Here is a 25,345-nt window from a genome sequence, read left to right as displayed (position 1 = left end):
TAAACAATACCCTCCCTCTGGGTATATTAGTGCCCTGTTCCCCATCACCCTTGTCATTTTTTTCCCTTCCCCCTTTCTTTCCCCCTCCGTTTTAGTTAGCTGACTCTTTTTTTTTTAGTTAGCTGACTCTATGTAATGATGTAATGAAAGTTTTTCAGAAAGGTCACCCTGTCAAAAACATTCTATGGATACTGGTTTATAGTGATGAACTGCATTTACCAATGACTGCATTTTGTTGTTGTTGTTTTTACATCTTACCATTGGTGATATGTGCTCACAGGTTGGGAAATCCCTATAGATCAGAAAAGAGGGGCCTAGAGTCAGAAAGTGGGAGAAAGACGGGGCTTTTTATGCCTGAAAATAATTGCAGTCTCAGAAACTCACAGGGGCAGCTCTACCCTGCCCTACGGGGTGGCTATGAATTGTCATCAACTCAAGGACAGTGAATGAGAGTCAGAAAGTGGAGCGAATCAGCAAGGCCTCCAAGATGTATTGCATATGGCGGCCAGAGGGAAGAACAGAAGATTCCAGAAAGCTCACGCTCCTGAGGCAGAACTGGCTCCAAAGGGTGGACGCGAGTGAATTTGAAAGGAAGGAGGCTGACGTTTCGAAGGCACTTGAAGACACAGTCTTCGTCATTGATCCGGAGGAAAGATGGAGGCTGTACCGACAGGTGAGGTCACCCAGGCAAACCGTCTCAGGAGGAAACAGGAGGCCTGCAGCAGAGATGCCTGACTCTACTCCAACATCCATTCTCCCTTTCCACCAACAGAACTGTTCCGAGAAATGGGCTGCTCGTCCACGAACTAGATTTCCCAGCTCCCCTTGCACGACATGTGACCATGTGACCAGTTCTCTCCTATGGACAGTGAGCAGAAGTGATGGGCGGCACTTCCAGGCCAAGGTGTTAATGAGAGAGGTGCACCTCCACTCTCTTTTCCCCCTTTGGCTAGCTGGGTACAGATGGCAATGGAGCTCTACAGTCTATGATATTGGTGGCCCTGGGCCTCTGAGTGAGGAAAAATCAACCTGCCATTAGAAAAAAGTCACTTTGGATTAATACATGACTGAGAAATAGCTTCCTGTTGTGATTGCATCCCAGAAATTAGGAACTCCTTCATCCTGCCCTGCATACCACGGGAACTCTTAAGGAATAGTAGGTTGGGGGCAGATGGTAGAGCAAGGGGGAATAAGGAAGCAGATACTCAGCTCAGTAAATAGAAGGGTGGTTAGAGGAACAGAACTCCAAAGGTGCCGTGTGGGCCGAAGTCGGAGGAGAAGCCGCTTCAAGAAGAAAGGGAACAGTTAGCATGGTAAATGGGTCAGGAAGATTGGCAGTGAGGGACGACAGTGCAGTCGACCTAGCACTCGGCACGAGCTTCCAGAAACAAACGACTGACCCAGACAGGCATTCCAGAGAAGACTCGGGCCGCATGGCCAGCATTCGCTCTCTTTCCACTTGTTTTGCTGTTGGGCTTTTCTCTCTTGGCTCTGAAGGAGCTGAACTTGAGAACATCCCCAAAGGACTAACTAGGCAGCACGGACGGAGACCAGTGGAAGAGTGGTGTGAACCCTGCTATTATGTAACGTAGTAAAGAACCCCTTGGTTGGGCCGCTTTGTAAGAACCAACTCTCGACACATCTGGGATTGGCAAACCCAATCGGACAACTGGAGAGGCGGTTTTGGAAATGGGAAGAACGAGAGGAGTTCCAGTCTTGGCCTAGACGGACAGCATTGTCCCCACTGGGAAGTAGCAGGTGGGGATGCTCGGGCTGTGTTGCAATTAGCTGCAGCACCTGCAGGCGTGGGGACGGGGCCAGCACAGGGGCTGGAGCCAGCACAGAGCAGGCATGAAGGCAGGCCAGCCTCCCAGCCAGTCCTCTGTGTTTGGGGAGCCTTGAGGAAAACAGGCTCCACCGGGCGGCCTGCTTTCTCCCTCCTTATTTAGTCATGTTAGTGCCGATGGAACACAGAACCCAAACAAAGCAAAGCCCCAGTAACATCCAGTTCCCTCGGAAGTCAGGCTGAGCTTTGCGATCTGGCAGACCTGGGTCCAAATCTGGACTCTAACTCATATGATGCCGAGGGGTGACTGGGGGGCAGAGCGGGGTACATGGTGGGCTGTAACCTCCAGGGCAGCAGCTCGAACCCACCAGCTGCTCCTGTAAAGATTTACAGCCTCAGAAACCCACAAGGGCAGCTCTACTCTGCCCAGAGGGTCCCTATGACTCAGAAGGGCTTTGATGGCCGTGAATTTGGTTCTTGGTCCCCATCTGCATTTGCCCTTCCCCCAAGTTACCCCAAATAAAAATGGCATTCGACATCAACTGTGTAAACGGTGAGTGCATTTTTAGAAAACGCAGCTTCCAGGTAAGTCTCCAGGTACCCATCTCAGTCCAATCATTGTCCCTAAGCCCCTTCTACTTAGCAACTCTAGCTGCCCCACTGGCTCCACGTCTGAATGTCTTTTTCATCTCAGGCTCGTGGTCTGGGAAGCAGTGTCGAGGGCCAGCGTGAATATTAAGTGCCTGAACTGGCGTAGGAGCCACCTGTGGTTCCCACTCCTCACTTTTGCTGACAGAAGCTGGGTCCTGGTCCACTTCTAAAGTCGCCTTTGCTGGGGCAGGCAGGGACCATAGGGCGCTGGAGAAAGAAGACTGTGCCAGGCTTGGTTCCTGGTTTGCCTGGAGAGAGCCCAAACCAGGGCAGCTGGCTTCTCCCCGGTCAGCTTGTTACGAGCCATTCGAGTGACCTAAGAGGCAGAAGCCACAAGGACAAAGCTCTCCAAGCAGGACGACGAACACATGAATCACTCCATGGACCACAGTTACTCAACGGCTGACCTTCTATCCGAATTTCTCCCATAGCGGCTGTGATGATGGCCCGGAGGAGCCCATCTGACCCCCTTGGGTTTCCCTATTGCCATGAGGCAGAGGCAGACTTGCCTCCATCCTCCATTCCTCTTGGGTTCCTCCGACTCCGGCCACTCCTCCCATGAGACTCTGCTTCTAGGCTGGGTTTGATCATTTGTTTTAAGGGTCCCACAGAACTCACAGACAGCACTCATAGTTAAGAGGGTTTATTAAAGGAGTTAGCAGGTTACCCCCACCACCGCCCCAAGCCAAATTAGAGAGCCTTAAGGATACAGCCCTCGGTCCTCAGCACCACCTCTCCTCAGCCAGCGGTCAAGGCTCTCTGTGGGGCTCAGCCTCTCAGCCACGTGATCCCTTGGCTTCTGCCTCTCTGGGCAGATGCTCTGCCTCGCGGTCTTGGCGCCGCTCCTCTGTTCTGCCTCAAGTTCTCCTGGCCTTGGCCTCTGGTCCCTCTGGGCTCGGCCTCCACCACTTCAGACAGAGATCCAGAATGTGCTTCACTTCAGACGGTCCTGGGATTTCTCTCTCCTTCCAAGGTGGGACATCCTTATAGTCCCGGGAGTGGCAATGGATCCCAGGGAAACCACACCCAGACGCCCTGCTGTCAAGCCCATTCTGGCTCAGGAGCCCTACCGAACAGAGCAGAGCTTCCTTTGTGGGTTTTCAAGATAGCAGATCTTTCTAGGAGTAGAAAGCCCCCTCTTTCTCCCACAGAGTGACTAATGGTTTCAAAATACTGACCTTGCAGTTAGCAGCCCAAAGCATAATGCAATAGGCCAGCAGGCTCCTTGGAGACATGGTTAGAAGAGCCACTTTAAGACATTTCACTTCATCACAGCTGCCTTAACGGGAATCAGACAGACCCTTAGTGACCCACCTCTGGGGAGAGGCAGTCCATTGTCCTCTTTAGGAGGCATCTACTCTGTTGTCGACTTGCCCTCTGGTAGACCAAGTTCACCTTTACTAACCTCCAGGAGGTTCTTCTGTTCTCTGGAGCAAACCGGAATAAATCAAATGGCATTCCCACACAAGCGTTCTCTGACTTAAAAACAAAATAAAGTATCGCTATTAGGGCTCTCCCACTCCCTAGCTATGTCATTTCCCCCCAACATGATATACAGACTTTTAGCATCCTGTTTAGCTACCTTCGAACTTGCCCTTACTCATCACAGAAACTTTTGAATTATTTTTTTTAACATGCTAGTTCATGTGAGGAGCCCTGGTAGTATAGTGGTGACACATTGGGCTGCAAACTGCAAGGCCAGCTGTTCAAAACCACCAGCTGCTCCATGGGAGAAAGACGGAGCTTTCTACTCCTGTAAAGAGTTACAGTCTCAGAAACCCCCTATGCTAGAGGGTCCCTATGAGTCAGCATTGACTTAATGGCAGTGGGTGAGCTTGGTTCAACCCCCTGGGGTCCCATAGTGCTTGGGGTTTTAAAAGCTTGCAAGTGGGTCCCAAAAATATCGCCCCTTGTCCCTACTTGGCTGGAGCAAGAGAGGACGAAGAGTCACAAATAGGAGGAGGGGATATGGAATGTGTGACGGATTGTTTCTATGGAGAATGGACATTTTGATCAAAGGTCCCATAAAAGAATCCTGATCAAAAGGAGGAAAATGTGGGCGAGAATTTCAAATCCCTTTAGACTTCCGACTTTCTAGAGCCTTGAAACTGCTGTCCTGAGGTAATCTTTAAACTTTAAAAACAAAATTATCCCCGAAATTGTCTCAAAAACTAAGCAGTAGTTTCACTTAACTGGTAAGGAATGCCTTCCTTAAGTGTTTGCTCTTTGAAGAACTGCCTCTCTGGCCTCGCAAGGACAGCAGCAACGTCAGACCTCGGCTAGGACCCTTCATGGCAGCGACTCGATACGAGTGATGGAGGAACAGTCAGAAAGGGAGGAAAGAGCGCATATCAGAGAAGGTGAGCCGTCTCACTGAATGGCACACGGAGACATGGTTGAACTGGTGTCTGGTCTGCTGTGTACTTTCTCAACAACAAAAATAAAAACACCATTTTTTAAAAATCTCTGATCATCTAAAATAAGACAGGAAGAGGTTTTGTTTCTCTCGGCTGCTTGATCCTCCTACTCTAAGAAACCTGGTAGCTATCACCTTACAGTGTCGTCTGTGGGCATTGCTTTTTGACTTTATAGAAATATCCTCCACCTCCATCTTTTAAAACCCCTCCTGAAACTAACTCTAGGAAGTATGTGAGTCGGAGGGTGATGGAGACCTTCCTTTCTGGAAGGACTAATCCTAAGAAACGTGACACACTAAGACCTGGGGAAGTACCGGACTAAGCAACAGGTACGGAGGAGGGTATCAGAGAACCAGACAGTGGGGGAAGGGACCCAGCACAGCTGACCCATGCCAGAAGAATGCTAGCTAAATTAGTAGAATTGGGCAGGAAACTATTGTCATCAACCCATTTTCCAACTGTAGCCTTAAGACAAGTTCATCATTAGGTAAATAAGTGTCCAATCAATGGACCAAATAAAATCCACACACCCTGTCTGTGACTGAATTCTGAAATGGGATAGTTGTCTTCTCACTCAAAGATGAGTCATCAGACAAGAAAAACCTGCCATTGGAAACATGACAAGCAATTATACAGAAGACCAGCTGAAGAACATTATCTGAAAACGGCCTCCTACAGGGGGACCAGAATATTCTTTTAGGAAATTGTAATAGCCTCAGAAGGATGCAAAAAGACATGGCTCCTATGATCAGAGCTACATAGAGGAAATAAAAGGATGGAATGCCAGGCACAGAATGAGATGAACAACAATGAGACATAGGTGTGGTAAACATGAGTATCAACAGTACTAAAATTATTTTTGCTTCATATTAAATCATGTAGTTTCCAACTTATAATGGGGCACCACTCTGGTGACTCCATTATAAGTCAATTCCGATGTAAGCTAAATATATTTTACCCCCATAACTTACTATACAACAACGTTTGGAACAGCAAATCATAATGTTGAACATCTGCATGTGAACATCTGTGAATGATAACATAAACAAATGATATGCCCTAACATCACACATTGTGCATATTATTAACAATAAGATGTACCAAAAAACAAAACAAACAACAGGTGGTCATAAAGGCAGTTGGTTGGAATGAAAAGATGTTCTAAATTGGGGATTACCTATAATATAGGGTTAAAGTATATGTTGGTATGAATAAAAAGCAGCACTCACCCTCAGGAAAAGAAAAAGGGAAATAATATTATAATATTCACACTGGAACTATTCTTCTACCATATGGAGGAAAGAATAAAGGAATAAAAATGTTAGATGAGAAGATGATGGATACGGAGGATAGACATTTTAATTCAAACTAATAATTACAGCCAAGCCAAAACTAAGAGTAACCGTAACAAACTCAGTGGCCTAATTGAAAATTGTTTTGATTGAAAAAGACGTGGGTGTGCAGACTAACAAGGCTCGTTAAGCAAAACTAAAGAAAAATGACCCATATCTAGATGCATCCTGAGCACATTTTTTTAATTAAAAGGATAAAGAATCTTTCAGGCACTCAATTAAAAAAAAAATAATCATTGACTTTTAAAGGAGCAGAAAGTAGTCTCTCTCCCTGCAATGCAACTGCCGGAGAACAATGCAGCCCTCTCTACAAACTTCGGAAGCAAAATTGTTGTTATCTGTGAATGTCATATTTGATTTGGTGGTGATTAAAGGCAATGCTCCAAAAATCAAGGACTCAGAACATTGATTAGTCTGATTGCTTCTTGGAACTTTATTTGGAGACAGACACTAAATAACTAATAAAAGGAGAAAAATTAACAGCAGACACAAGAATGGGAATTCCTTATACGTTTGGAATGAGATTCAGGAATTCCGCAGATTCTGTGTGCTGTCTGGGACATTATGTAGTTCAGACACCAAGTTGAGCCCTTGGGAGACCCAAGATCTTCCCTTCTCCATCCTCTCCAACAGCACCCTAATTTTGCTCAGATAGATTTCCTCACGTAGCCATGAGCTTCAAACAAAGTTCGCCTCATATCCTGAACAAAGGTATGAGTTGAATTTGGTCTCATCAGGCTCAGTCATCCTTGATTTAGGTATGAACATGTGACAGGTGTGGCCCATGTGCTATGAGGGAAGCCCTTCGGTGGAGACCTCTAGAAAAGCTTCTTCACTCTTCAAAAGAAACACACAGCAGGAGAGTTGTTCATGTTCTCTGGACATTGCCCTGTCTGGATGGGACTCAGCACTGCTACAGTCATCTCGCCGCCCTGAGGACACCTAGCCCAGGCCAGGCCAACATCCCTAGGATGCAAACCCCAAAGACAAAACAAACCTGGGTCCTGCTGGATCAGTCAATCAACTGGGCCCGGCTTGCATAATAGATGCCTTTACTGTTTAATACAAAGAATCGGAATGTTCTGCCATTTACAACCCCAAACGTTCTAAGTGACACAGCCCCGGAGTGTTAACCAGTCCTCTACTATTTCCACTCCTCTCTCCGTGCCAAGAAACGTATTTCTTGAGCCATATCCTTTCACCTACAGTTCATATGGAATCTTTTACGTTACTTGATGATCACTTCAAACAATAGCTGGCGCTGTTCTTGTCCAGCGTTCTCTAACAATGGCTAAGCCTATTACACAGTATGGCCCCTGTGCCAAGAAATTGCCTAAACAAAGGTCTTTTCTCTCCGCACAAGCCATATTGCACAGAATGACACAATGAACTTGTTCATTGCTAAAGAACTTGAGAAGTTGTTTTTATGCATCTTTAAGCCTCATGTTTTTAAATTAAGAAAGGCAATAAATCACCCAGGGACATATATTATACTAGGGGGAGTCAAAAATGTTGCGGAAAAATTCCATTATCTTTTAATCCCATTTTCCTGATCTTTGTGAAATCCCCTTGTATATCACCAAATATCTCTACCAAAATTGTTGGGCCTGTGACTAGTCCTTAAATAACACTTAAAATTAGCATGTATTTATATCAATTATGGAAGTGCATAGAAAAATTAGAAAGATACAATGTTTATTCTCTTCATTGGTATGGTATGCTTAATTCAATTTATTTTATGTTTTCCAATTTTCCTGTATAAAGAGCATAAATTACTTTTATTAAAAAATACCTTAAAAGCAGTATATTCAGTCTTCTATATTTGATGGACTCACAATTATACAATTAATTTTTTAAGAAATAATCTTTTAAAAATTTCAAAAGCCTGGGAAGACATTCGGTAAGAACATCTTGGTGAGCAGGATTACATCTGACTGATACTTGTTTTCCTTTCTTTTTGTATTACCCAGCTGTCTTTATTGTTTGCTATAAACGAGTCCGTTTTCTGTCACACCTTCTCACATAACAGAGAGTGTTAAATGAGGATCTTTTGGGTTGTACTTTAGCGGGACTACTTAATTTTTATTGTAAAAATAAACTAAATGATTTTATTGTTTCATACACGAGTCCGTCCCTGCCCCAAACATGCTTAGCGATGCAGACTTGGAGGACGGACTTTAGTTCTATCGTTTCCCGGGCCCCCTCTCCGGGCCCAGAAGCGTATCTCTCCATCCCCGTGTCTTCTTGTCCGGCCACATCCCTTCACAACACCCCAGTGCAGTCGAGTGTGGGGCCCTCAGTGAGAGACTGTGCACTAACTAAAACCAAACCCGTCGCCCCGCCTCATGGCAACCTCCCGTGTGTCAGCATGGAACTGTGCTCCATTGGGTTTTGAATGACTGGTTTGTTTGTTTGTTTTTAATCATTTTATTTGGGGCTCGTACAGCTCTTATCACAATCCATCCACCCATCCACTGTGTCAAGCACCTTTGTACATATGTTGCCATCATCATTTTCAAAACATTTCCTTTCTACTTGAGTCCTTGATATCAGCTCATTTCCCCCTCTCCCCACTCCCTCCCTTATGAACCCTTGATAATTTATAAAGTATTATTCTTTTTCACGTCTTACACTGAACGACTGTCTCCCTTCACCTACTTTTCTGCTCCCGTCCCCCTGGGAGGGGGTATATGTGTAGGTCATTATGATCGGTTCCCCCTTTCTCCCCTCACCTTCCCCTTCCCTTCCTGGTATCGCTGCTCTTATTATTGGTCCTGAGGGGTTTATCTGTGCTGAATTCCCTCTGTTTCCAGCTCTTATCTGTACCCATGTACATACTCTGGTCTAGCTGGATTTGTAAAGTATCATTGGGGTCATTATGGTGGGAGGGAGGAAGCATTAAAGAACTAGAGGAAAGTTGTATGTTTTCATTGGCACTATATTACACCCTGACTGGCTCGTCTCTTCCTTGTGACCCTTCTGTAAACGGATGTCCAATTGTCTACAGGTGGGCTTTGGGTATCCACTCTGCACTCCCCCTCATTCACAATAATATGATTTTTTGTTCTGAGTCTTTGTTGGCCAGGCCTTTCTTCCACGGCCCCTGTAGGTGGACTCAAACTGCCAAACCTGTTAGCTAGCAGTCAAGTGCAAATCATTTATACCACCCAGAGTTTAGCTTGACTCATGGATTTATTTTACCCCTTCATTCCAGTTGACCCATTCTCTAGCCCCTAAACTTGGATTTTGCTGTCTAATTGCTTGTGATGCTTTCAGGTGAATAAAGACAGACTAGGCATGCCAACAGAGCCATGGGTCACAGATTCTAAGGCAAAGCTTGTCTGATCGTGAGAGATCTCCTTGCACCTTGGCAGTATAGACTTAGCTGTGCTCTTCAGGCGAGATTGGAGTGCCGGCTGGGACCTTTCCCTCGAGGAGATAGAGTCTAAGCTACGTGCTGTCCCATGGCCTGTTTATGCCTGGTGGACTCTGGGATTCTTGCCCTTGAGGTGTTAGGTCCCTATCTTAGATAGTGCCCTATGTTACATGCTATGCCACAGCCTGTCTAATGCCCGGTGGAAAGCCAGATTCACCTTATCTCTAGCTGCTCAGTCCAGAAGCCTATTTAAACAGAGTAACAAAGAAGTTTGCAATCCCCCAGCTCTCAACCATCATCCTTCTTTATTGTGGGGACTTAGTAAGGTGTCGTCTTGCTTCCCAGAATGTCCTTGCCTATATATTTCTGGTTAGGGTGGACCGTGAGAAAGACTTGCCCATGAGTCAAAGGAATCATATGGTTTTGTACTCTTCAGTAGCAATACACAGTCACCAGGCACCTTTGTGGCTCACACATGCTGCTTCTCCACTTTCTCTCCTCATTGGGGCAGGACAGCACCAGAGTAGCAAGCATGCCCCACCCACCCCCATCCCCACCCTGGTGTGCCCCTGGCCCCAGAGACAAACATAAGACACACGATCAACAGCCTCATAGAAACATAAAGGTCCGGGAGACTGGTGTTTGCATGGTCCATTAGCATCTTACAGACCGCTTCAATTGTGTAGCATTACTGGGTGGTGCGAACAGTTAAGCACTTAGGTACTAACCCGACAACTAGCAGTTAAAGTTCACCCAGAAGTGCCTTAGAGGAAAGGCCTGGTGATCTACTTCTGAGAAATCAGCGACTGAAAACCCTGTCGGAGCACAGTTCTATTCTGACATCCTGAGATAGTTTATTGTGCCAGCCTGTGTCTAAACACACCCCTAGGGTCACCATGACTCAGAATCAATGTGAAGGTTACTCGTTCCAATTGTGGCAGGTCAAACCCTGCAGTAAATCCCTCACTTTAATACATCACAGTGGTTCTGCTTCCCGGGCAATTGCTCTGAGTGCTCAGATTCCTTCGGATGGCCTCGGTTGAAATGTGTTTGTTCTGACCTGTAGCCTGATGCTCTTCCTCTGAATGTGTCACTCCTGTAGTAACATCTGGTGGCTTTTAAATTTTTTTGGCAAAGTACCCATGTGCACATTTGTTACTTTGTTTAAATCCAAAACTCTTAAGAGGTATTCCGTGAAAAGTAACATGTTCTCCCTCTTTAATTTCTCAGTCATCTAACTCTGAACCCCAGAAGCAAGCAATTGCTTGTAAGTGAGAGGCCAACACATTTATAAAACCAGTTGCCATCAAGCACATTCTGACTCATGACAACCCCATGAGGGTCAGCGTAGCTCCTCAGGGCTTTCAATTGCTGGTTTTTTGGAAGTGGGTCACCTTTGGCTGGATTTCAACCTCTAGCCTTTTGGTTGGCAGTTGGGAGCCTTAAGTGCTTGCACCCTTGAGGGGTCCTATGCATTTACATACAATTGTGTTCATTTTAAGGAGCCCAGGTGGTATGGTGAGCATAGTAGTGAGATAATTTGGTATAACTTGAGACTATTAACAGTGAAAGGGTGGAGTCTAATCTGTCAATCGGGTCACAGCTTGATGACCTCATTTGGAGGTGCAACCGACACTGTCTGCTACACATTCCTGTTGACAAGCCATGTAGAGCTATGCTGATGGAGCCAGAGCCCCAGAGCTGGAGGAGCCACGTGGAGACCCCTGCTGGTGCTGAGCTGCTTTCACTGCCACTGGATCCACAAGACTTTCCACCCACTGGCTTGTGATCTTCCCGCATTCGACGTCATTGCATGTGTTGTGTGAGTCTGAAGAGGTATTGACTGGTACCAGACATATGGGCTAATATCAGACTTATGGACTTGAACTGGATGGGGTTGGGATTTTTCTTAATAGACAATTACTCACACCACTCACACCACTGGTCCTATAGGGCTCATCCGTCCTGGATTCCCTGTATTTTCAGTTCCAAACAGGGAGGGTAAAGGGAGAATGGGTAGGAAAGAGGGAACCGATTACATGGAACTGTGTGTGACCTCCTCCCTGGGGGACAGACAACCGAAAAGTGGATGAAGGGAGAAGTCGGACAGGGCAAGATATGACAAAATACCCATTTATAAACTATCAAGGGCTCATGCGGGAGGGGGGAGCGGGGAGGGAGCGGAAAAATGAGGACCTAATGTCGGGGGTTTCAATGGAGAGAAAATGTTTTGAGAAACGATGTACAAATGCGCTTTACACAATTGATGTGTGTATGGATTGGGATAACAGTTGTATGAGCCCCTAATAAAATGTTAAAAAAAATAGACAATTTTGATATAAAGCTCTGTATTACATAGATATGAATGTCTATGAATTTGTTTCTGTAGTCAACCCAGACTAACACAGTGAGTTATGCATTGGGCTGCCAACCGCAAGGTCAGCAGTTAGAACCCACCAGTAGCTTGGCAGGAAAGAGACTTTCTGCTCCCAGAAGGCCTTCCTGTCTCAGAAACCCCGGAGGGCAGTTCTGCTCTGTCTTATAGGCTCGTGTGGGCCAGGACTGACTCGATGGCAGTGAGTTTGGGTTTGGTGTGCACTTCGGTCATGTTCCTTCCTAGGTCCACGGCCACCGGGAAACATAGCATCACCCCCTTTCCTAAAAGGAGGAAAGCGGGCATCCTCCCTCCTCTCACCTAAGGGCAGGTAGATCTGCTTTCCCAATGTAGACTGACCTGAAGTAGAGGTGCCACTTCTAGCTTCCACACCAATTCTCCGATCTGGCCTCCTCTCCCTTTGGCGCCCTCTGTATTCCCAGAGGATGCAGCTTGTGCTCCGGCCCGACTAGTTCTGTCGGCTATTTCTCCTCCGAGCTGACTCCTCCCAAGGCTGGTTTCATGACCCTGCCCCTTGTAAGCCCTCATCCTGGTTTCTCTCCTGGATTACGTCTTTCATCCTGCTTTTGTGGGAAACTGGAGGGCAAACGGGTATTTCTCTGAGCCTTTCATCCTTTGAATTTTCATCCTTTGCATTTGTAGCACTCCATGTGTGAGGAGCCCTGAGGCCAGAGGACTGACTGCCCCCAGAGCCTGTAAGTCAACTCGACAGCTCAGTGGCCATATTGACTTATAAGATCAACATGTCCCCCAGGAAACGGCCGTGGAAACTGCCACAGCGGTCCTTCTGCCTGTTCACTGTCAAGGTCCCTTGAGAAAATGGCTTTTAATTCTCTTCTAATGCATTTGTACCTGGAGAGCGACTAGAACTGGCTTTGATCCCTGGACATCCTGGTTCACTGTTCTCACGTTCACAAGGGTCGCTCAGCACCCTCCCCTGTGTGAGCCGGACCCACTGGATCTCAAGACTGAGGGGCTCTCCCACCCACGTGGGCAGATGGTGACGGTAACAGATAAAACGGATTATTCCTTTTGCCCAGGGGCTGTTTTGATGCTGTGGAAGAGCCCTGCTGGTACAGCTGTGCATTGTAAGGTGGGAGCTTCGAATCTTTTGACATCACTTCCGGGGAGATAGATGGGATGGTGTGTTTCTGCGAAGATTGCAGCCTACAAAACCCTGGGGGGCAGTTCTACTGTGTCCCCTGGGGGCGCTGTGAGTCAGAATCAGCGCACAGCTGTGGGTATTTCTATGGGGAAGAACTGAGACTTGGCCCGAACTAGCTCAAGAGAAAGCGGATCAGTCTCTAAGGTCAGCATGAAAAGGAATCAGGGCTGACACAGGAATCCCAGCACAGCAATCGTAGTACAGCAGGGCCCCTGAGAACAAGAACCAGGAGCCAGAAACTGACCAGGCGCAGCGGCCTCACTCTCGCGCCATCTGCCTCTCTCGGAATTCGAAGCTCCACCCTAAACGGATGAGCATTCTCTGTGTACCATGCCCTCAAGCCCCCCAACCCCCCCCCCATGACTTTGAAAGGACTGTGGCTGAGCATGGCCACCTAAGGACCCTTTCTATTAGCAACTCTTGATATAAACATTTGGCTGTGACTTCGCTGCTCATTAACTTGCTTATTGTACCATCTACAATTTTTTAAAAAGCGTTTAATTATAAACTTGTTCATCACATAGAGAATGGAATCATGAAATCCCACATATCCAGCAACCAGTGTCAACTGTTACCATCTTTTTTGCCAAATGGCCATCGATCCTTCCACAGTTGGGGGTCGATTTTAAAGCAAATCCCCCAAATAGTTCCGTTTTACTCCGAAATACCAGAAAGTCGTTGCTCTGGGGTCCTTCCTGACTCGTGCTGACCCCACATAGACTCAGCTCCGTACGGCTCGCAGTTGGGGCTGTTGTGTCAGAAGCGGGGGGGTCTTCAAACTCTTCTTCCCAGGGCCCTTGGGGTGGACACAAACCTCTGGTCTGCTGTTCACCGGCGGACGGAGCTAATCGTCTGTACCCCGCAGGGACGCCTCAGCTCCAGCTATGTCTAGACTCTAAGGTCATTAGAGGGGCCCTGGCGGCACAGTGGCGTATGCATTGGGCTGCTCACCACAAGGTCAGCAGTTTGAAACCACCAGTTGCCTCGAGTGAGAAAAACGAGGGTATCTGCTCCCATGGAGAGTTAGAGTCTCAGAAGCCCACGGGGCCAGTTGTACCTTGTCCTGGAGGGTCTCTGTGCGTCAGAAATGGACTCCATGGAGGTGGGAAAGAAGCTGATTGGCCTATCTAAATTTTCCCTTTTCCCAGTGTGCCCAGTTAAATGACTTCACTCGCTTAGAAAAACCAGGAACCCTCTCCAAGAGAAACTATTGAAATCAAAGAAAATCCTTACCAAAACAGTGTCTTTCAAATGTGCTTGTGTCATTTCAGGTCAGGACATACAAAGGGGTACCGAACCTCATGGATGAAAACGTCCTTGAGTCAGGTGACCGACCCACTCCAATCACGAGTGACTGGGGAGAACTGTGGTCATTGCTATAAACTAACTCTGATGACTCAGCTTTGCCACCAGGCCAAGAGAGTGACCGCTTTCTTTATTAGTAGAGCCAGGCCTGGTGCACACTACAAATCCTGCTTCAGGATCCTTGGATGGCAAAAACACTCAGCAAACAAGAACAGGCAAAGGAAGGGAGGCACTTGCCTCAGGCACCAAATTTAAGGTGGTGTCAAAACAGCTTGTTAGTCAATATAAATAATATTTTAATGCCATGGCCTATAAAATTAAAATTAATTTTTAACATGCATGATGAACAAAATCTGGGAATTCTAAATAAGGACCCACCCACAAACAAGTATAAGAAAACTTGCTGTACTGAATGATTACTTTGTATATTCCATTTATAATAACCACACAAGGAAGAGATGAGTTAATAGGCCTAATTAAATTCTTGACAGCAAATTATCCATCTATTTTTGCACTAACAGAAAAGTATTTGCTGGTAACATTTAATGTAAGGCATCTGAAACTCGGTCAAGACACATGCAGAGAAAGTAACCATGGTTTCTGTTTTTAGAATCTCTTCTTTAATTTTCCCTTTTCCCTCTGCACCCAGTTAAATGACCTAACGTGCTTAGAAAAACCAGGAACCCTCTCCAAGAGAAACAACGTTGAAATCAAAGAAAAGCCTTACAAAAACAGTGTCTTTCAAATGTGATTGTTTTATGACTTTGATATTTCCGACAGGCTGAGTTTTTGGAGCCTGGATTTGGGGTGCTTCATAACCCAGGGGTCTGGACCTTTGGGGGAGTTTGAGTGTTACATTTTGGAAATGGCTGAGCCAGCAGATTTTGCCTTTGAACTATGATACTTCTTCAACCAGAGGAGGTTTCCATTATTGCTTACACTGGAACTTTAATGACAGACAGTTATATTAATCATTCACTTACTCAGCAACTATTCATTAGGGGCTACATTGTTCAAAGCGCTATGCTTGGGACACAACCATGATATATGGCAGCCAAAGTTCCTGCCCTTGTGGGTGTAAACATTTAGTGTTGTGGTAGCTCAGCCTGGCATGTCTAATTTTCCCATATTTTTTTAAATTGACCATTCAAATTTGTACAGTTATAAGAATAAATGAGAAGACATGAACTTCACTGGTTACAGTCTGAATGCATTAGAATAGTCCCCAATCCATAACAATTCCAAGAATTATAATAACATTCTCCAAATGTTCTAGCTCATTCTCAAATCCCAAACTCAAACTCACTGCCATTGAGTCCACTCCAGTTTATAAAGGTAGACAGTCCCTGTGGGGTTCTGAGGCTGCCGATCTTTACCAAAGCAGAAAGCCTCGTCTTTCTCCCAAAAAGTGCCTGGTGGCTTTCAACTGCTGACCATGCCCATAGCAGCCCATCGTGTAACTCAACTACTACACCACCCAGGCTCCCATTCCCAGTCACTTAGCAACCCCACAGCCAAATGGTTAATGACTGACCAGTTTGCCTGAGCCACATGGCTTGCGCGATTGAGAAAGCTAGTTATTTTCCTTTCTTTTTCTAAACTTTCTTTTTGAAAACAATTCAACAAAGCAATAAGGAGTTAGTGAACTCTGTCCTTTATAATTAGATCATGGAAATGAAAAAATGTTATGAATTCTATGATATAGTTAACTTCCTTTTCAAATTACTCCTGTGCATAAAATGTTTCCTTATGCTATCAAATATCTCCCAAATGTTCCATGTGCTGAGTCATGCCTTTTCTGATCATTCCACGAGACTCCGAATGGCAAGCCCAAAACTCGATGATCTAATTTGTCAAGGCTTCCAGGCAATTCTTAGAGTCTGAGGCTCGCACTGTAATAAACTTTCATTAAGATTGGAGCTCTTCCTAATTCGAGAGTTTGTTTTTCTCTCTTTGAAATCATATTAATTTCCAAATATGTTCAATGAATAAAAGCGTCTCGGGACTCCATAATCACACATTATTTTTGTATTGAAATGGAATTACAGCTAAATGCATGAGTGAAAGAAGAGTATCATTACCAGTTTTATAGAAATAGAGCTGTATGGGAACACTCAAACAAACCATCATACTAGATCATCTGTGTCAGACGAAAAGGGGATCACTTCTAGAAAAAATGCAAACAATGAAAACTGACTCAAGAAGAAATAGAAACCTCAGTAGACATATAATAAGTAAAGAAATTGCATTGATAATTGACAATTTCTCCCAAAGAAATGCTTGGGCTGAGATGACTTTATTGGTGAATTCTACCAAACATTTAAAGACAGCAACTACTAATCCTTCATAAACTCTTCCAAAAATAAAAAAGGAGGGAACACTTCTAAACTCATTTTGTGAGGTCAGTTTTACTGTAATAGAAACTCCAGACAGAAATATAATAATTAAAAAAAAGACAAGCCAATATCTCATGAATATAGAATAAAATATCCTCTAAAATACTAGTAAACGAAACGACAAACATATACAAAGTATTATACATTATGGCCAAGTAGAATATATTCCCAGGATTTAAGCTCAATTAATGTAAAAACACCATATCAATAAAGGATAAAAACCACATGACCATCTCAATAGATGTAGAAAATACTTTTGACAAAATCCAATATTATTTCATGATAAAGACATGTAACAATTTAGGAGTAACAGTTAACGCCCTCAGCCTAATAAAAGGCAGCCATGCAAAACTCACAGCTATTATCTAACTTAAAAGTGAAAGACTAAATGCCCTTATGATCCTTAAGAGCATGTGTCAGTCTGGGTAGACTAGAGAAACAAATCCATGGAAGCACATGTATGTATAAGAAAGATATTTATATACAAGAACAAACATCCCAGCGCAGTCCAGATCAAGTCCAAATCCGATATTAGCCCATATTTCCGATATCAATCTATAAAGTCCTCTGCAGACTCAGGAAACACATGCAATGACGCCGACTGCAGAAGATCACAGGCCAGTGGGTAGAAAGTCTTCGGATCCTGTGTCATTGGAAACATCTCAGCGCTGGCAGGGGTCTCTCTGTGGCTTCTCCGGCTTCTGAGGTCTGGTTGCCTCCATGTGGCTTGTCTTCTGCAATGTCTCCCAGGGAGCACGGCAGAGAGAGAGAGGTGTCTTCTGCCTCCAAAGAGGAATTACCAGATTTCCCAGAATTCTCAGAAGGCCATGCCCACACAGAAGTCTCATTGGCTATCTCCAGATTGACAGCCTAGACTCCACCCCTACCCTCTTAATCCTTAAATTGACACCAGATTAGGTGACTGCCACAGAGCATAAATAAAACCAAGCGATCCACTCATGAAATGGAACACATAGCGATAGATATCCCAGGCACTAGTAAGCTGAAATGGCCTGGTACTGGCCACTTTGAACCCTAAAACCAATATCAGTGACTACGCCTGAAACAATTCACTCAAGAGGAATGGCATTGCGTTATTTGTCAAAAAGACATTGCAAAATCTCTCATGAAGTACAATGCTGTTTGTGATAGGATTAAATTTATCAACTTTGAAGGAAATCCAGTCAACACAATTATTATTCAAATTTACGCAACACCCATAAAAGCTAGTGATGAGGAAATTGAAGAATTTCCTCTACCGACAACTTCAGTTGGAAATTGATCAAACATGCAATCAAGATGCAATAATGATTATTAGTGATTGGAATGCAAGCGTGGGGAACAGTAGTTGGAAAATACGGACTTGGTGATAGAAATTAATCTGGAGATAGCATGACAGAATTTCCTAAAACCAAGAACTTGTTCATCGCAAATACCCTTTTCAGCAACACAAAAGGCAACTGTACACATGAACTTCTCCAGATGGAATACACAGAATTAAATTGACTATCATTGTGGGAAGAGACTATGGAGAAGCTCAATATCAGCAGCCAAAATCAGGCAGGGGCTGACTGTGAAACAGACCATCAATTGCGCATATGTAAGTTCAGGTGAAAGCTGAAGAAAATTAAGCACACAAGAGTCAAAATATGACCTTGAGTCCACCCTCCCTGAATTTCGAGAACATCTCAAGAACAGATTTGATTAATTTGATGATGGACGACCGGATGAACTGTGAGAGGACATCAGAAACATCCTCCATGAAGAAAGCAAAAGGTCCTTAAAGACAAGAAAGAAAAGCTCAAAGTGGATGTCAGAAGGGAGTCTGAAACTTGCTCTTCACTGTAGAGTAGCTAAAGCAAACGGAAGAAATGGTGAACTCAAAGAGCTGCATAGAATTTTTCTAAGGGCAGCTTGAGATGACAAAACCAAGTATTATAATGAAATATGCAAACATCTAGACTTAGGAAACCAAAAGGAAAGAACATGTTCAGCATATCTTCAACAGAAAGAAATAAAGAAAAATTCAAGCCTCGAGTTGCAATATTGAAAAGATTCTGTGTGCAACATATTAGATACAGGAAGCATTGAAAGAAGATGGGAAGAGTACAGAGTCACTGTACCAAAAAGAACTAGTTGACATGCCACCATTTCAGGTGGTAGCATAGGAGCAAGAAACAGTGATGCTGAAGGACAAAGTTCAAGCTGCACTGGAAACAGTAGCTAAAGATAAGGCTCCAGGAATTGATAGACTGTCAATTGAAATGTCTCAATAAGGTGATGAAGCATATGGAAGCACTCGCTCATCTGTGCCATGACATTTGGAAGAGAGCTGCTTGGCCAACTGACGGGAAGAGATCTATATTGGTACCCATTCCAAAGAGATGGGGCCCTACAGAATGCTCAGATTATAGAGCAATAGCACTAATATCACATGCCAGTAAACTTTTGCTGAAGATTGTTCAACAATGGTTGTAGCAGTAGATTGCAGTACATTGACAGGGGGTTGTCAGAGGTTCAGGCCAGATTCAGATAAGGATGGGGAAGAAAGGATATCATTGCTAATGTCAGATGGATCTTGAATGAAAGTAGAGAATACCAGAAAGATATTAATTTGTGTTATATTGACTATGTCAAGACATTTGACATTCAACACAAAGAAAGGACAATTTTGTGAGGAATGAGAATTGCAGAACCCTTCATTGTGCTCATGAGGAAGTTGCACATGGATCAATAGGCTGCTATGTGAACAGAACAAGGGAATGCTGCACGGTTCACAACCAGGAAAGGTGTCCATCAGGGTGGTATCCTTTTATCAAAGTTATTCAATCTGTACGCTGAGCAAATTATCAGAGAAACTGGCTTATATGAAGAAGAATGTGACATTCTGATGGAGGAAGGCTTATTAACAACCGTTGACACGCAAGTGGCACAACAGTGCTTGCTGAAAGTGAAGAGGACTTGAAGCACCTGCCGTTGAAGATCAAGGACTGCAGCCTTGGGCATGGATTATGTCTCAATATAAAGAAGACCCAAATCCTCCCAACCGAACCCATCAGTAACATCATGATACACGGAGAAAAGACTGAAGTGGACAGGCGATTGTCTTTCTTGGATCCACAATCAATGCTCATGGAAGCAGCAGTCAGGAGATCAAAAGATGCATGGCATGAGGTAATCGGTACAAGACCTCTTTCAAGTATTAAAGGCAAGGATGTTACTTTGAGGACGAACGTGCGCCTGACCTAGGCCATGATATTTTCAATTGCCTCACGTGCAAGTGAAAGTTGGACATTGAATAAAGGAAACTGAAGCAGAATCGATGCGTTTGAATTGTGGTGCTAGAGAAGAAAACTGAAAGGCCCAGGGACGGCTAAAAGGACAAACCGCTGTGTATTGGGAGTAGGGCCAGAGTGCTCCTTAGAGGCAAGGATGATGAGACTTTGTCATACACACTATGGACATGTTGTCGGAGAGACCCGTCCCTGGAGAAAGACGTCATGCTGGTGCAGTAGAGGGGCCGTGAAGGCGAGGAAGACCCTCAATGAGGGGTTGACACTGGAGCTGCAACAAGGACCTCAAGCACGGGAACAGCAGGCAGGGCGTGCTCTGTTCTGTTCGGATAGGGCCACTATGGGTTGGAACGGAATCAATGGTGCCTAACAGCATCAACCACAACAGCATCCCCTCTGACCTCTTCTACTCAGTGTTGTGTGAGACGTGATGATGAGCTGATGAAGAAAACCTCTTGTCTCCACACAATGGACATGAAGGACTGAGATCTCAATATGGATGGAGCTGGACCACCTTGTGCAAAAGGAAAAAGGAGCCAGTCACAAAGGAGCACCTTCTTATCATCTCCTAAAGAACTTTGTAGCTGTTAGCAGTCACTTTCCCTTCCTTGTCTACCCGAACCCAAGCCCCAGGCAGCCTCCAATCAGCTGTCTGTCTCTAGGGACTTGCCTCGTTTGGATAGTACATATAAATAATAAGGGCTTTCTTTAGCAGATGATAAAAATGTTCTAAAATTAGATTGTGGCAGTGGTGGCACAGCTTTGAATATACTAAGATCACTACATTGTATACTTTAAATGTGTGGTATATGTGATACATGAATTATATTCCAATAAAGCTGTTAAAAATGCTATTGTAGGAATTTATGGTGAGTGTAAAAGTCATTTTAAAAAACGTGAGTCAATTCTTAGCCTCTTAAGTCTCTGTTTATTGAGCTACAAGATTGGGACAATCCTTATTTCAAAGGGTTATTAGAGGAAGTCATTGATTTCCTCTTGGATTGGTTCAACACAAACAGTTAATGATTCACCTGTTTCATTTAAATGCTTCGTATCTCATCTTATGAAATATTAAGAGCAGATATGTTTAACCCAATTATCAAAGAAGACAACTGAAGGTCTCTGGAGATAAATGTAACATTAGAACAAAAAAAGTGAATGAGTGCTTCTTAAGTTCAAGCCCCAGTCTAGGTGAAGGGCATCTAGGAGAGACTATGACAGTCACAAACTTGGCCCACATAAGGCTTCCGTGCTAGTGAGGAAAGACAGACAACAAATCAATACAATACATTAGATGACAATAAGTGCTACCAACAAAACAAAGAGGGGAGAGGAGTGAGGAGAGTTCGGTGGCGGTGAGAAAGATAGTTAAGGAGATATCTTAGCAGAGTCTGGAGGGAGCAACTTTATTGGCTAAACTGGAGGAAAAGCACTACTGGTGGGAAATAGGAAAACAAAACAAAATCAGCTTGTGCAAAGGTCCTGTGGCAGACATTTGCCTACGAGGTATTTTAAGAACAGTAAAGAAGCCAGCTAGTCCATCCCAAACTGAATGAAAGCAAAAAGGGGAGACTAAAGGAGGAGGTGAGAGAGATAAGATGTATCTCTGAGGTGTCAGGAAGGGGGAGGGCAGGTCATCTAGATCCTTAGAGGGGGTTGTAAGCACTTTGACGTCCTCTGAGCTGGAAGGAGGACTGACTAGGTTAGTGAAGTGATGTAGACACGTGACAAGATCACTCTGGCTGCTCTGCTGGACACAGACTGCAGGGAGGCAAAGGCAGCAGCAGAGACCAGTTGAGAGGCGGTTGCAGTGGTCCTGATGGCATAGTGATTGTGCATCGGGCTACAATCCTCAAGGTCAGCAGTTCAAAACCTACAGCATCTCCACTGGATAAAGATGGGGATTTTCTAGTCCTGCAAAGAATTACAGACTCAGAAATCCACAGGGACAGTTCTACCCAGTCTTAGAGGATCATATGAGTTGGAAATGACTCACTGGCAATGAGTTTGGCGTTTGGTTTGGTTATGAGAGTCCAAGCAGGCGCTGCTATATAGACTGATAAACAGTGAAACCTAGAAGAGCTGCAACTCAATGAATCGGCCTGGTTTTTCTGGGTCTCACAAGTTTTCCACCTTTGACAGGGTGTAATCGTGTTTTCCTGGTACGCTCTATGTATGGAGGATATGGGAGCTTTCTTTCTCTAAGAGGTTTCTATCTTGATCATCTTCCAGCTTTGGTAGGTTTCACCGTATTTTTTTTTCTCAAGTTGACATGGAGTCCGCTTCAGGGCAGTCAGAATTGGTGTGTCTGAGCACAACTGTGCTCCATAGAGTTTTCAATGACCTATTTCACATCCGTAGATTTCCAGGGCTTTCTACCCAAAGTGCCTTTTTTACCAGAGGTGCCCGTGGATGGACTAGAACTATCAGCTATGCAGTGAACAGACAGTTGTTTGCACCCCCGAGAAATCCACTGAATATCAGGTGTCCTTAGTATTAAACGTTGAGATGTCAGATTCAATAGGAATTTGTGGCACGTCCCAGGGCTGCATATTGGACCAGTGAAGACACTTTAAGCCTCAGGAATGAATTCAATCATTTAGACGGATCCTTTCTATAGCTGTTGCATACAACCAGTAGGTACCCACACTCTCCTCCCTCTCTCCCTAGATCTTTAATCTTAATTATTCCTGTTTCTTTTATATTGGCATACATACAACAAAACCATCATCACTTTATCCATTTCTACATGTACTCTCCAGTGACATCAATTGTATTCTCCAAATTGTGCAAATAACCCCACCATCATTAGCATGTATCCACAATGCATTCTGACCACATCTCCCTTTCCCCCCTCGTCAGAACCAATGAGTTCTGTTTCTGTGGGTGTACTTGCGGTGCCGTTGGGTCAGTTCTAGCTTATAGAGACACTGTGTACAACAGAAGGACAAACTGCTCCGCCCGGCACCATTCTCACAATTGTCCTTATGTTTGAGTTCCATGGTTGCAGCTGCTGTGCCAATCCACCTTAGGCAGAATCTCCCTCCTTTTCACTGCCCCTCCACTTTACTAGGGGTGGTCCTTACAGAATCTGGCGACAACTTGTGAAGGAGAGGAGTCTAACCTGACAATCAGGCCGCAGCCTGATGACCTCGTTTGGAGGCGTCATGTAGATAAATAGCTCACTGGAGGCCAGAGACACACCGACTCTCTGCTTTGTCTTTCTGCTGACAAGGCATGTGGCGCTACCCTAGAGCCCTGGAGCTGGAGGAGCCATGTGGAGACCCCTGCCAGCGTTGAGATGTTCCCACTGCCACTGGCCTGTGATCTTCCTGCCTGCAGCATCGTTGCCTGTATCGCCTGAGTCTGAAGAGGAATGTATAGACTGGTATTGGACATATGGGCTAACATCGGGCTTATGGACTTGATCTGGGCAGGGCTGAGATATTTTCTTAATGTATAATTGCTCTTTGACATAAAGTACTCTCTTAGACATATGTGAATATCTATGAATTTGTGTCTCTAGTCAACCCAGACTAACACACTAAGAATGATATCCTTCTCCAGGGACTGGTCTCTCCTGACAGCATGTCCAAAATACGTGAGATGAAGTCTTTCTGTAACAGCTTAGGAGCCTTCTGGCTGTGCCCCTTCCGAAACAGAGTTGTCGGTTATTTTGGTAGTCCACGGTACTTTCAATATTCTTTGCCAGCGCCATAATTCAAGGGCAGGATGCTATGTGGCTTTCCTTACGCAATATCCAACTCACCATGCACATGAAGCAATTGAAAATACCATGGCTTGGGTCAGGCACCCCTCAGCCTTCAAAGTGATATCTTTGCTTTTCAACACTTGAAAGAGCTCGTTGGCAGCAGATTTACCCCATGGAGCATGCCATTTCATCTCTTGATTGCTGCTTCCATCAGCATTGATTGTGGATCCAACCAAGACGAAAGCAAGAGGGGAGGGTCACATCTGTTACCCCATGGACCGCCAGGATGGACTCAGCTGATCTGGCTGGCGAGGCAGGTGTCCCCTTCCTCCAGCACCCCTCCATTTGCACCCCTCCCTACCTTCCACACTCGGTTGAAGAGAACAGCCTTCCCTGACGGAAGGAGGACCGTCCTTGGTCCAAGAGTATATGAGCAGAGGCACTTGTTGGCTAGAACTTCCATATAAATATTTCCTTACATTTAGGGACATCACAAATATTGTCCCTTTTCACTCTAGGTTCACCAGTGTTCAATTTAAGAGCTGCCTTCTGCTTTGTGGCTGAGTAATGTTTCGGTTTATGGAGAGACCACATGTTGTTTATCCAAATGTACATTTGCTGCTCCCACCGCTTTCCCATTGGGAAAGCGCTGCCATGACTGTTGGCATCACACTCCCACCAGCAAGCTGCTTTCCAGTCTCTGGGTATGAAACTACGAATGGAATTGCTGGGTCGTGTGGTCATTCTTCGTTCTGCGTTGTGAGGATCTGCCGTACTGTTTTCCACATTGATTGAACCAATTTACAATCCCACCAGCATTGAAGGAAGCTTTCTGTGTTTCTTCAGTCTTGACAAGACTTAATATTATCTGGTTTATTCTTTTTTGAATCACTGTCCTTCTGATGAGGATGAGATGGCACCTCAGTGTAGTTTTGATTAGCATCTCCCTAATGGCGAATACTCTTGGGCATTATTTCTGTAACAATTATTATATGTGTAATTTTTGTTCAAAGTTATACTTAGTCAATACACTAAATTAGAAAATAGAAAAGAAAACAATTGATACCCCTCATAACTAAAATCAAGCCAATATATTTTTAGAGACAGTTTTTTAAAAGTAAAAATTGGAATTAGATTCTAAAGACTGTCTTAGGCCTGCTTAGTCATTTAACAACACATTGTTCCATTGTCAATATATACTCTTGTACCACATTTTCAGTGGGTCATAATGAATGTACTACAATTAGGCTGTTTTAACATTTAGGTCATTTCTACTGTTTGAGTATCATAAGCTCACACTATGTACTTCATATCTTTCAACAGATCTAATGATTTTTCAACAAGGGATTCTTTTATGGAGAGCCTCTAAGTTCGAGTACAGTGAACCCTCGTTTATCGCGGTTAATTGGTTCTAGACCCTACCGTGATAAATGAAATTCCGCGAAGTAGGATTCCTTATTTGTAAATCAAATATTTTCATAGTTAGAGCATAGAGGA

Source organism: Echinops telfairi, unplaced genomic scaffold (genome assembly GCF_000313985.2).
Source record: "Echinops telfairi isolate 266 unplaced genomic scaffold, ASM31398v2 ScPeMD7_443;HRSCAF=831, whole genome shotgun sequence".
Taxonomy (NCBI): Eukaryota; Metazoa; Chordata; class Mammalia; order Afrosoricida; family Tenrecidae; genus Echinops; species Echinops telfairi.
Note: the sequence above shows the minus strand (reverse complement) of the source record.